Source organism: Lathyrus oleraceus, chromosome 5 (genome assembly GCF_024323335.1).
Source record: "Lathyrus oleraceus cultivar Zhongwan6 chromosome 5, CAAS_Psat_ZW6_1.0, whole genome shotgun sequence".
Classification (NCBI taxonomy): Eukaryota; Viridiplantae; Streptophyta; class Magnoliopsida; order Fabales; family Fabaceae; genus Lathyrus; species Lathyrus oleraceus.
In genome coordinates, this window is record NC_066583.1 from 165,228,354 (window position 1) to 165,239,113 (window position 10,760).

Here is a 10,760-nt window from a genome sequence, read left to right on the forward strand (position 1 = left end):
TGGTCGAGGAGAAATAATTGAGTTCATTACCTATTGCTTCTCAGAATTGTAATGTGCTTCATGAAGTAAAAATCAATGAGGTACTGAAAAAAGCACTTTGGAGAAGGCAGAGAGCACATCTTCACTTAGAGCTTCACATACATTATTAATTAATTTGAAGAACCACTTGCTCCAGTTCCAAACCTACAAAAATGGCCACAAAATCTCAAGCATCTGATGGTGCAAATTTACATAAAATTCATAACAAAAACCAAGTAACTACAACTCATATCAACTAACACACCAACATGTCATAAACTAACTCTTTCAATAACATTTCACTTGAACTTACAACTCCTAACTTTTTCTTAACTTTCCAACTAATTCTAACTGTCCAATGTAACTAACTCACCTTAACCTATAACAATTAACACCTCAATTTAACAACTAATTCAAACTAATAGAAAACTTAACTCTGTTAATTGATTCAACCAACTTTCCTCTTACATCGACTAACTGTTAACGGTTGCCCTAACTCTCAATAAACCTTCCACAATCCATTGCCTGATTCTGTTAGAATCATACTCTATATAAATCTCACCCCCTTCAATCATCAACAAGGAAACTCATTCTACAAAATCATTACAGAAATCACTCTCTCTAAACACTCTCAATTCTCTCTGAATCACTCTCTGCAACTACCTTCACCTCTCCACTATGATCACTCTCACGTGCGCTATCAAAAAGCACCAATAGTTCAATTCTCATTCCTACAGACTAAACTCGAAGTAGAAGAAGAAGAAGAGGTTTGTTATAGAAGGAAAAAAGGGAGGAATATTCAAGTTAGTTACCTCTAGTTTTCTATTTTGTAATTTGCATCTTCATCTGAGACGAACCATGGTCTCGAAAGTAGGTTCTCGAATTTCCCTTCTTCTTGCTTCAATTTCTTTACCACCATGTAGTGTTTGAGCATCCGAACCAAACCCCTAAGGTTTGAGTTCTGATCGGGGTTCCATTGACCTTTAATTTCAATTTTTAGGTGTTAGGGTTCTTCACTTTCTTGGTCCAATTTTGGAGATTTGGTTAGGTTTAGGATTGAATTGTTGAGAGATTGGGAGAGAGGACTTTGAGAAGAGCGTTTTGGTGATGCTGTTTGCTCAAAACGGACAGCTCCACCGCCTCCGGCGTGGCGGAGCATCAGCTCAGGCGGGTGAATCTTTGAGTGAGAGGATGGAATGTGAATGTTGAAACAAGGCATGAAGTGTTGTTGATACTCCTCAACCTCTCTCATGGCTTTTTTTCGTTTGGGCTCAGACATACGCCCATGAAGCTTTGCACAATACAACCCCTATTTCCACTTCACACCTCCTCTCTGAACTAGCACACTAGCAAATAACAACCTTGGGCTTTCCTATGTAAGCCCAATGCCTCCTTATTGACTCCACTCCCTCAGTCCATTACACCCCTGTAGAATAATAGTTTTTGTTCTTTTGTTTTGTTTTCTTTTTCTTTTCTTTTCTCTATTTCTTTTGTCATGTTTTTTAAATACATTTTAATACACAAAAATTCTTTAAAAAATATATACATGTTAGTAATAGATTTTAATTAGGATAAAATTTTAATTCTTGATTTTAATTGCTAATTGTTACTTCATATAAAATTTTCATAATATGTTAGGATTTAGGTTAGGTTTTGACTAACTTCAATTCTCATATCATGTTGCTTTTTGCTTTATGCCATATGCTTGATGTCATATGCTTGATGCTTAATCTGATCATGTCTTGATTAATTAATCTGATCACTAGATCCCTCGAGTTCAAGACTTGTCCTTCAAGACTCTTAAGACATAAAGGACATCAAGACCTTGATCGATGTTGAGCTTAATTCATCTCTTTTTCCTTGTTCATTTAAGACAAAAATCTTTTTGCAAATAAATTCAAAAAACACTTAAAAATACTATTTGAATTGTACACCACGAGCCCTAAGAAGTGGAGAAGGAATAAGAGGGAGTATTCATACCCTCATTCTGAATATCTTTGAATACGGGTCGCCTGACCCAGTTGTTCAAAGTATTCATCTCCATTCATAGACTTTAGTACAATTCAAATCAAAACAATCTTTTCAAAACTAAAATCAATCACAACCCATCAAACTCAAATTTTCGCCTTAGGGAATTCAAAAAACTTTTCACAAAGAACATGTTATTTTCGTTCTACCGCAAACAAACAACGCTCAACTCTCCCACGCGCGAGCATACAAGCAACGTTAGAACGCGAACGCTAACATCGTTCAATAAAAATAACAACAAATCTGTATTTTCTACCACAAACTGCGGAGCTTTAATTTTCTCATTGCACTATGAGCATACGTAGGCACGGGGATTTGGATCCTTGGCGAGCACACTAATTAAAAAATTATTTTCCCTATCGCAAGTAACCCTTAGATAATAACACCCATTCAATCAAAGAATAATGAAAATGGTTCCGTTGAGTACAATAGATGTGATGGGTGCTAATACATTCCCCTTGCATAACCGACTTCCTTATCTTTTTTCTCTTTCACTTGGGTTTTATCGATATTTTCCCTTTCTTTTGGAATAAATAAAGTTCGATGGCGATTTTGTTGTATCTTTGAGCGTGCGATAAGCTCAGGTATTTCTTGCGGCGCGACAACTGGCGACTCTACTAGGGAGTCCATAAGGAAGTCAAGCCTATTTGTTTATTTCCTTGTTCATTTTAGTGTTTATCTTTAATGTTTACTTACTTTATTGTTATGTTATTTATTACATTCTTTATTTCTTTAAATATTAATTATACTCTAGATATATGTTATACTCTCTGTTGGATTTGAGGTGATGTTACATGAGAGAAAAGCTCTATATCTGAGCTTGAGTATAAACATAGGATAATATGTGGCAAAAGTCGTGTTGAACTAATTAGTGTTATGCCTCGATCAGGGCCAACATGAGACATCACATCTAGAGTAGATCCGTTTGAGAGTATCACTGTCCGACGAGTCATTCATCCCAGACAATGGTATCTCAAAATGAGTTCATGACTCTAGGGACCTTTTCAAGAACCTTCTTTTTTTGAAGGCTAGAACCTACCTATGAGGGGATATTGGGTTTTTGCAGGAAACCAATACCTTACATACCTTGTTCATTATGTATACATCAGACTTTTGAACCTGCATCAAGAACTATATGCAGATTATCCAGAATATACTGAACCTTTGAATCTATGATGTTGCATGTCATTTCATCATACCATCAAAAAACTAATCTTAGCATGTGCATTTCTAGGGAATCCAAAAGCTTTAGTCTTTGTTGAGCATTCAAAAATCTTAGGATTCCTTGGAAACATAAAAACTTTTTTGCATGCATTCGTGCGCCATTTTGCATTTCATAAAACAAAAACAAAAACAAAACCTTCATATCACCTTTCGTTTCTAACAAGCTAGCTGATTATTCGACATGTGCTTAGAACTGGAAGCATGTCTCAAATCACTAAGGAGGAACTTTAGTGAGGCCAGGAAGTATTAAGGGAGGAGGTCAACCAACTAAAAACTCATATGAGACTAGTGATGGAAGTCTTACAAGCATTGTTGAGAAATGAAGGCAATCCCACATCAACTGCCGCAACAAAGATCGCCACTCCTTTGCATATGCTTGGCTCCACTTCATGTCATGGGCTACCCCAGAGGTATCATCCACAACACAAACTTCCAAGGATTCCTTATCAACAACCATTGCATGTTCCCCAACCAAGTCAGAGGAACCGAGCGTAGAATCAAAATCAGTATCCCAATTAGCAGCAAAAACCTTATGCTTAACAAGGCCAACGAAGACCAATGAGGTCAAAGCGAAAGTTTGACCCGGTTCCTACGCCTTACAATCAACTACTCCCTCATTTGCTCAATATTTCATTGGTTCAAATAGGGGAACTTGGGCCTCCTCCAACACCTATTCCTTAGGGATACGACGTGAAATCTAGATGTGAGTATCACTCAGGGGCACCCGGGCCCATAATCGAGAATTGAAGAGTCCTGAAGCATAAAGTACAAGACTTGATCGATTCAAAGGCTATCACGTTTGCTCCAAATGGCCTGAACATACTAAACAATCTCATGCCCCGCATGCGGGCACAACTCCAATGCTATAACCAGTGCAAATGAAAGCAAGGGTAGATCCAAAGAGGTTACATCCGTTGAAAGAGTTTGAACAAGAACCCCCCTTTGGGACTATCATATCAACTTCTACAAAGCATGAAGACCCAAACTTGTAGCAATCATTAGACTGTTCAATCCATTTTCATTTGTAATCTTTTTTGTTTGTTAAATACTGTTCACTTGTAAAACTTGTTCATTTTTTAATGATAATAATAATGAAATGAAGGTGCGTGTTTCAAATCAACCCATTCGTGTTCACTCATATTTTGTTTATCAATATCAAACTCTTGCTTAAGCAAAATTGAAATGAGAATGATGAAATCAAAATACACGAAAGTACTGGTTGTATGCTTTTGAATAAAATATTGTTGATGATATAAGACATTGTTTCAATTCCTAAACACTAGAGGTATAAGAAAGATACTCCCTAGTCACCCCTCAGGACCATTCTACCCCTTTCGCTCACAAACCTGTTCTTTTATGAGAAAAACCTTTTATTAACCAACTTAACTAGGGGCTCTGAAATGCTCTCACTCCCTTAACTTTCATCCATTGGAATTCTTTAGTACTTAAAAGGAAGCTGCCCAATTTTACATTACAAGAATGTCTTTGCAAACTCCAAAAACAAGCATACTACATTCACACCAAAAACTTAAGCCCCAAATTCATCTTAAGCCCCAAATTCATCTTAAGCCCCAAATCCATCTAAAAACTTCTAAACTTTGCGTTAATAATCTACGAATTATCAACATTTGTTCTCCCAAGAAAAAACCCACAACTCTTGCAGGTTGGAGATGAGAAACTTTTAACCCGACTAAATCTACTTTGAAACGAGAAAAAACATCTAAAAAAAGTTCGTCCTCTTAATAATAGCACCTTAAGTCTTTATTGGTTAATTCTTTTTTTCAAAAATATAATCAATCCGAAAACTTACTATCCTAAAAGAGATATTTTTTTAAAAAAAACCACTATTTTAAAATTAAATACTAAAATAATCACATTTTCAAATTATTTATGAACCAACCATTTTTCAAAAATAAATAAATTATACGACAAGAGCAGGCGTCACTGCCTGTGGCGCATGCATGCTTTTTTGCACTAAGGCGCCACTGCCTATGACGCATGCATACAAAGGCTAATATTGCATGCATGCGCTACTCCTCATGGCGCCAATGTATATTACTTTTTATCAATATTGCATGCATGCGTCACTCCTCCTGACGCATGCTCAATAGCCTTTTGCATGCATGCGCGACTACTCCTATCGTCCCCCCTTAATAAATAATAATAATAAAAATAAAGCATGCACCACTGACAGTAACGTCTGCTCTTATTGCATCATTTGCATGCATGCGCCACTAGAATTGACACCTTAGTGCAAAAATGTATGATTGCGCCACAGACACTGGTGTCTGCTCTTATTGTGTAATTTTTGTTTGTTTGAGAATTTGTTAATATGATAAATAACTAAAAAAATATGATTATTTTAGTATTTGATTTGAAAATAATGATTATTTTAAAAATAAATTTCAAGATTTTTGCACCGAGGATTTCTCGCATCTTTTAGGTATATACCAATCAGATTCTACAAATACTGGCTCATAATTTTTATTATTAAAATATATTTATTTATTAATTTATAAAACAATATTATTTCCACGAAAAAAAACACTATTTTACTTTTCACGTAATATAGCACTTTGTGTTTATCACACGGTTCTCTCTTACCATTGGTTACAGAACAAAAACCCTACCTAAATATAAAATGAGAAAAACATTGAAAGCACTAATGAGCCCACATGTTGAGAAATGATAAGAAATACCTGAAGAATAATAAATGAAAAGGAAAAAGTTGTTGTCTCTCTGTCTCATTGAAGATAAATATTTATTTATATGTGGCCCATAATAGAACATGATATATAAATAAGATCCTGAATTGTTACCCCCACCAGTCACCACCACTGCAATCCAATATCATATGGATATGGTTGCCACTTCCCACTCATCAATCTTCCAGCTCCTACCTTCATTTCAAACGCTGAAAACTCTGAGCTCACATTTATTTGTGATCTCTTGTCAGACTATATAAATCTACATTAAAATATACTCTTTTTTATTTATTTATTTACATGTTGTGATCATTATTTGAATTTTTTTTATATAACTCTTTTCCCACCATTTTCTTCATATATATTAATATACCTCATTTTCAAATAAAATATTTTATTTTATAAAAGGGTGCGTTATTCTGATAGCCCTGTGCATATTGTAACTCCTGTTTATTCTTAATTTTATATATTAATTAATAAAATAGTTTAATAATTATTCTAATTAATAAAAATATTTAATTTAAATAATTAAAAATAAAAGGATACTTTTCTTAAATAAGTATAGGACTGCCATTTCATTTGATGGTAGTCTTACTTTTCTTTAGGTAAGACTCTCATTCCATTTTGCATTTGCATGTCTATGTGTGTATCTATATTTGGTTAATCATACATAAATAGGAGTCTCTTAGGAGTTTTTATCAGCAAGTTATACCTCTTTTCATTCGCAAATCAAAATATTTTTAATTATTCTATCGGTTAGAATTAATTTATTTTAAGAAATTTGTTGACAAAATTTTGTTATAGGATATTTCAGTATTTCTCCTAAAGCCCCAGTTGTATTTAAGCAAGTGAGTGGTGTGAACAAATTGTACCTTTTATTTCTTTTGCAATGTATGTGTGTAACCATTTTGTAACTATTTCAAGAGTAGTGGAAGTTTATTATTATTCTCTCTTCTCTCTCTTATTTGTTTTGTTCATCTTTATCACCTTGTGGACCATCAATTGGTATCGAGAGCTCCGATTTAGATCCACATGGAAACACCACGGGAAACGCGAGTGATACAATGAGGCATTGTGTGATTGGTTTCTGTTCGGAGAATTCGTGTTGAATTTCTGATCAGAATCGTAACATAATCACATATCTTGATTCTGTGGGATTGAGAAACATTGTTTTTAGGTGAGATCTGAGTGTATTGTACAAGGTTGAAGATGAACGAGAATGAAAATCGGAGTGCCAAGCTTCTAGTGTTGGATGGCAAGAACTGGAATCGTTGGATGATTCAGATGCGTGTGTTGTTTGGAGCTTAAGATATTCTTGATTTCATCAACGGCGGTTATGCTGCACTTCCAGAAAATGCGACAGATGCGCAGAGAAATGCTCAACGTGATTTTAGGAAGAAGGATCCGAAGGCATTGTTCTACATCCATCATTGTGTGGATGTCAACGTGTTTGAGAAAGCCGCTGATTCGATAACGGAGAAAGTTGTGTGGGACACACTGGTGCAGTACTACAACAATGATGCATAAGTGAAGAAGATGAAGCTTCAGTCTCTACGTAAGCAATATGAGAATCTCAACATGAAGAACGATGTGAAGGCACTTGACTACATCTCCAGAGTGATTCTGATCACAAATGAGATAAAGTCGTGTGGAGAAAGTCTCTATGAAGAAAGTATCATTGAGAAGGTACTTATATCTCTTACTCCTCGATTTGATTATATTGTTGTAGCAATTGAACATTCTAAGGATCTGAGCACCATGAGAATAGAAGAGTTGCAAAGCAGTCTAGAGGCACAAGAGTTACATTTAACTAAAAGAACCTTTGAGAGAGAGGTAGAACAGACTCTGAAAGCTTCTTTTGTCAAGAAAGATCAGAAGCAGTCTTCGTCAGAAGCTAAGAAAAGACATGATAGGTCTCAAAAGTCAAAAACCTCAACTTTTGGGAGTAAAAAGGGAAAGGATAAGTATGACAAGAGAAAAATTCAATGTTAATGTTGTAAGAAGTTTGGCCACTTCGCTGCAGATTGTTGGTTAAACAAGGAGACAAAATCAGAAGAAACGATTATAGCCAGAAGTTCTGATGATGAACATGTGCCATTAATGGGTTATGATTCTGATAGTGCATCTTTAGAAGGCCGGTGATATATGAACATTGGTTGTTCAAACCATCTTATTGGAAGTGGTTGGTTGATTTTGATTATAGGAAAAGGACCAGGATCAGATGTGCTGATGATAAGTATCTGGATGCTAAAGGAATGGGGAATGTTATAGTGATTCTGAATAATGGCAAATCCGCATTAATTCAGGACGTCTGGTGTGTTCCTGGCATGAAGATCAATCTGATGAGTGTATGTCAGTTAATTGAAAAGGGATTCTTAGTTACCATGAAGGACAATCTTTTGAAGTTGTATAACTGTAATCACAAGCTGATTATGGAGTTAGAATAGGGAAGGAATAGAACATTCAAGGTGAATATTAAAACTGCAGACTCTGAATGCCTTAGCACAACAAGTGTTGTGAAGGAAAGTGAGTTATGGCAAAAAAGATTTGGTCATTTGAACTTCAGAAGCTTAGGACATCTGAATTCAAATAAACTAGTACGTGGAATTCCCACAATTAAGAAACCAGAAAAATCCTGCAATATGTGCATGAGAGGGAAGCAACCAAGAATGCCATTTGTATCAAAAGTAGTTCCAACAGAAAAACATGCTTTGGGAGTGGTGCATTCTGGTGTATGTGGACCATTTCCAGAACCTTCACTAGGAGGAAATAAATATTTTGTGTCATTTATGGATGAGTTCACAAGGATGACATAGGTATCCCTTATAAAGTTCAAACACGAGGTGTTTGCTGAATTTAAGAAATTTAGAATCAAGGATGAGAAGCATAATGGTCATACTCTGAAGATTCTCAAAACTAATGTTGGAGGTGAGTATAACTATACAGAGTTCAAGAAGTTCTATGAGGAGAATGGAATTGAGCATGAAGTAACTGTTCCATATACTCCTTAGCACAATGGTCTTGCTGAAAGGAGAAACCGAACTTTGCTTAATGTGACAAGAAGCATGTTGAAGGAGAAGTAGCTTCCTAACACTTTGTGGGGAGAAGTTGTTGCCACTGTAGCATATGTGTTCAATAGGTGTCCAACCAAGAAGCTGGAGGAAATTATTCTTTTTGAGAGGTGGGATGGGGATAAGCAAAGTGTGAGTCATTCCAGAGTATTTAGTTTTGTCTGTTATAAACATGTTCTAGATGCTACTAGAAAGAAACTGGATGATATAAGAAAGGTGATGTTACTGGTGCAGTATCACAATACAAGTGCTTATAAGCTTTATTGTCCGCTCACTAATAAAGTTGAAGTCAACAAAGATGTTATTGTGAAAGAGTCAGAAGTATGAGATTGAAGCAAGTCTCGATCCAACTTTGGTGCAGAGTTAACTTCTGAAGATGTTGATTATGATTTTGAAGATGAGTCAGAGCCTGAAAATGATTCTGAGAGTTAGTCAAAATCAGAATGTGAGATTGATTCTGAGGAAGAATCTGATTCTAATCCAGATTGTGATGGTGATTCAGACTCTGGTGATCTAGATTCTGATGGTGATTCAGATTCTGGTGGTGGTCCAGATTCTGGGAATATTCTAGATTTTGAAGGTGGTCATGCTTCTGAAGTCGGTACTTTCGGAGTTTCAGTATCTGGTACTGTTCTAGAATCAGAAGGTTCTGAATAAGTTCAAAGGCCACAAATAATCAAAAACATTCTGAGTAGGTTTGCAGAGTTTGACATGCTGCAAGATACTAAAGTAGATTCTGAAGGGGAAGTTATTCAGTGTGCCATGTTAGTAGACTCTAAACCCGTAAGTACGGAAGAGACTCTCAAGCAGAAAGTTTGGCTGAAGGCCATGAAAGAAGAACTTGATTTCATAGAGGGAAACAAGACTTGGAAGCTGACAGAACTTCCAAAGAACAAGAAATCCATCAACGTGGGATAGGTTTATAAGGTGAAGCTAAAGCTAGACGGGTCAATTGGAAAAAACAAATCAAGGTTAGTTGTAAGAGGTTTTCTGCAAAAACTTGGGTTAGATTACTTTAAAGTATTTGCGCTTGTAGTAAGACATGAAACAATTAGGTTGGTGTTTGCAATAGCTGCTAACAAGAATTGGCCTCTGATGCATTTAGACGTGAAATATACATTTCTGAACAGTCCATTAGAAGAAGAGGTTTATGTGTCACAACCTCTTGAATTTGAGAAAAAGAATCAGGAGGAGATGGTGTATAAATTACACAAAGCTTTGTATGGACTGAAACAAGCCATTAGAGCTTGGAATCTGAAAATTGATTCATTTTTCAAGAAACAAGGATTTCATAAATGTGAGATGAAGTATGACGTCTATGTTCAGCATACTTCTAAAGACAATATGATTTTGATGTGTCTGTATGTTGATGACATATTGTTAAGTTTAAGAAGGAGTTGTTGAATCATTTTGAGATGACTGATCTAAGAAATATGGTTTATTTTCTAGGGATGGAGATTATGTACTCTGAGAAAGGCATAATTTTACATCAGCTGAAATATAAACTTGAGCTTCTAAAGAGGTTCGAGTTGTTGCATTATAAATTTGTTGTCACACCTGTTGATACAAATCAAAAATTGGATTCTGATTCTGATGGTGATGATGTAGATGCGACAATGTTCAAGCAGTTGGTGGGGTCTCTGAGGTATTTGTGTAATACCATACCTGATATTTGCTATGCAGTTGGAATGGTGAGTAGGTTTATGAGTAAACC

At 35.7% G+C, this 10,760-nt stretch overlaps 1 long non-coding RNA gene across 1 annotated transcript; it reads right to left on the reverse strand.

The window, feature by feature from the left end:
- Positions 1–1,314, reverse strand: LOC127080582 (uncharacterized). Its single transcript, XR_007788029.1, has 2 exons — positions 831–1,314; positions 1–183 (listed from the first exon to the last, which is right to left on the reverse strand). It is a non-coding gene; the product is annotated as an uncharacterized LOC127080582 (long non-coding RNA).
- Positions 1,315–10,760: the final 9,446 nt, after the last annotated feature.